The sequence below is a fragment of the Phascolarctos cinereus genome, unplaced genomic scaffold (genome assembly GCF_003287225.1).
Source record: "Phascolarctos cinereus isolate Bilbo 61053 unplaced genomic scaffold, phaCin_HiC Scaffold_5;HRSCAF=322, whole genome shotgun sequence".
Classification (NCBI taxonomy): Eukaryota; Metazoa; Chordata; class Mammalia; order Diprotodontia; family Phascolarctidae; genus Phascolarctos; species Phascolarctos cinereus.
This window is the reverse complement of record NW_027555958.1, coordinates 201,949,895-201,952,806: the sequence shown is the minus strand read 5'-3', so window position 1 is coordinate 201,952,806 and position 2,912 is coordinate 201,949,895. Positions and strand designations below refer to the sequence as shown.

General features: G+C 39.7%; 1 pseudogene; it reads right to left on the bottom strand.

Annotated features, from left to right (window-relative positions):
• Window positions 1-918: 918 nt before the first annotated feature.
• On the bottom strand, window positions 919-2,452 carry LOC110217653 (amine oxidase [flavin-containing] B pseudogene; annotated as a pseudogene).
• Window positions 2,453-2,912: the final 460 nt, after the last annotated feature.

Genomic DNA, 2,912 nt, shown 5'->3' with positions numbered 1-2,912 from the left:
CACGCACATTAAGTCTGTAGAAACCAATGATTCTTATGAGGATGAGGATGAAGATGAAAGAAGTCAAGAAATTATTTCTGGACATAAAATGCATCTCATTTACCCCCCAGACTGAGCTTCTTCATGCTGCAATAACATTTTTTTTTATTTTAGTGAACAATTTTTATTGAATGGTCAATTAACATTGATTACTGCATATAAGTGTTTCATAACATGAAATAAATAGAAAGCAGCATACCTTCTCTCAGGTTGGAGGGTACACAGTAAAAATGGAGGTATATACAGAGAATAACATGTAAGTCATGTGAATATACACAGTATGTAGTCATCCAGGGGAAATGGGAAAAAACACGCTAGTAAGCTGTTGTTATTTGCAGAGTATTTCCTTAGGCAAGGTTTTGAGTCAGAGGCATCATGGGAAGAGGAATGAATGTAGGAATCAGGATTGACTCGTGACTGTACCACCAAGTAAGTAGCCTTGTGACCTTCTAAGCAGGTTCCTTCCCCATTTTGGGCCTCAGTTTCTTCATCTGCACAATAAAGAGGTTGACTGGATGAAGTCTAATGCTCCTTTCCACTCTATGTGTCAGTGAGAAAAGTTGGGAATAGGAAGGAGATGGCAGTTAAGAAAATCTAAATAATCACAAAGATAGTGAGAAGCAGGGCACAATGAGTGAATTTTCTTGACTAGATTAAAGTCTGAGAGTAGCAAGCAAGGAAACCAATCAGATAGATTTGAAGGGAGGCTTTGAAAACCAGGTAGAGAATTTGAGAGCATAGGTAGTCAGGTATTATAAATGGAAAAAATAAACAAACAAAGAACAAAGCTTTCTGTAAACAATCCACTTTCTGTAAAAAGGAGTATAAGTCCTTTAAATTTCCTTAAAAAGGAAGTGTTCAATATTGTCTGAGGCTTTTTCAGTTTTTCAGGAGGAAGGCCCTTTTTTAGGTGAAGAAAAGAGCAGTTGCTGAAGTCAAGACTAGATAATCCAATCAGTCTCATAAGTCCTGGCACAGAAGGCAAGTTCCTTTCCAAAAAGGTGGTGATGATTGGCTGAGCTGGCGTATCCACAAATTCTGATTCTTACTTCCAGATTTCATCCTCTAGAATTTTCCCATAGCATGTTTGCCTCTCTAGCTGCACTCCTCCTGCCTCCACCACTCCTTCCATGTATCCACTCCAGTGTGTAGCAGTCTCCACTCTGGCAAAATAAATCCTGCCAACTGGCTAGTGAAGAATCCTCTCATAGGGGGTCATTATTCCTGGGGGGAAGTAAGTTGTGTAGCTGCCTCCTAAGTATTGTTCTTCACACCAATACTTTTCTTCATAATTCACTGAAATGAGTGCTTCTTTTGATCCCCAAACCTTTGCATAGAATTCACAGAGTTTCTTCTTCCTTACTTCTTTGGTAAGATGTGCCAGTTTTTTGTTTTGTGGGCAAGAATAAATCTTATGGCAGAATAAGTACTGTCAGGCTTGCTGCCATCGAGAGTGTAGGCAACTGGAACTTCTTCTTCTTCAATAATCATGGTTCCACAGTAATTTTTTTTTCTCCAAAAAGGTTCTTGGTAATATACTATACATTTGATGACTGAACCCAAATGAACATGACTAATCAACTGGTTTCTCATCATTGATAAGGGTATGTTAAAATGAATCTTCATACTCAATGCTTCAGTTATAACGCTAAAGACATATTTGGCCTCATATAATGCATGGTTCGATGTCTCCACAACAAATTTATTACCAGGCTGATCTATATGAGTTACAGGCCTCTGCAACTTTACTCAGCCTCCAAGAAGTTTCATTATCCTCTAACTTGGACAGAACCTCCAACAAACTTCCTTTCCTATCCTCTATTGGTTGTTGAAATGATTCTGATTGTGCCCCCACATTGTTTTGCATACCACAGGAAACCAAGGTCAGAGATTTCATGCATCTTGGCAGTGACACAGAGATTCACACAAAGTATGGCAAGCTGTTTGGCAGATTCAGCAAAGTAGATCTTGCCCAATAGCTCCTTCATTGTCATGACATCCCACTCTTCCAGGACAGGTGCTTTCTAGGGATCATCATGTTGAATCTGTTTCCCCATGTCATCCATTATTCTCTATAAATTATGATTCAAGAATGCAATAGGGTTCCTTATGGGAGTCAATGGACCTTTTTCCCTTGACATGATCAATGATATACTCTATTTCATTCGCTTAGTAGGTCTCTAATCCCAGCTCTTTAGGTAACCTTAATATACGATTTTGAGTCAGCCCAAAATAGGATCCTCCCAGATCTACATATTTAACATTTTTATTTCCTACCTTAAAAGTTCTTGCACCCACTCAGTCCTGGGGCCCCCAGTGCTACAACACTCTGTCTGGAATCATGAAGCAATTTGGCTACTGCCATACCTGAGATTCCTCCTCCCACCAGCATCACATCGTAAATGTTGCTCATGGTGCACACACACCCAATGTGGCTGTGACCTCAGCTGTTTCTATGTCTTTCTCTGACCTCTGGCTCAAGTTTCTCTCCACAAGGTCTCTTGGACTCTGAGCCTTTGCTCTTATATATAGGTGCTCCAAGGGGCTCAGAAACTGCTCCGCTCACTAAGACCTCCAATAATCTCTTTATCATGAAAAACCACATCAGCCCTGGACCTCACATCTCTTCAATATCATCTGGTCCTGGGGCTCCTCCCTCCATCTAATAGGAAAGCGAAGACTTCTCCAGAATCTACATTTAAAGAGAGAGTCCAACTCTATCATCCCTTCATTTTTGTTTTTATTTTTCATTTTTAAAAGTTTAATTAATTATTTTATTTTTAGCTTTCAACAATTACTTCTACAAACTTTGGAGTTTTAATTTTTCTCCCCCTGCCTCCTCCCCTCCCTCCCCAAGATGGTATGCAATCTGA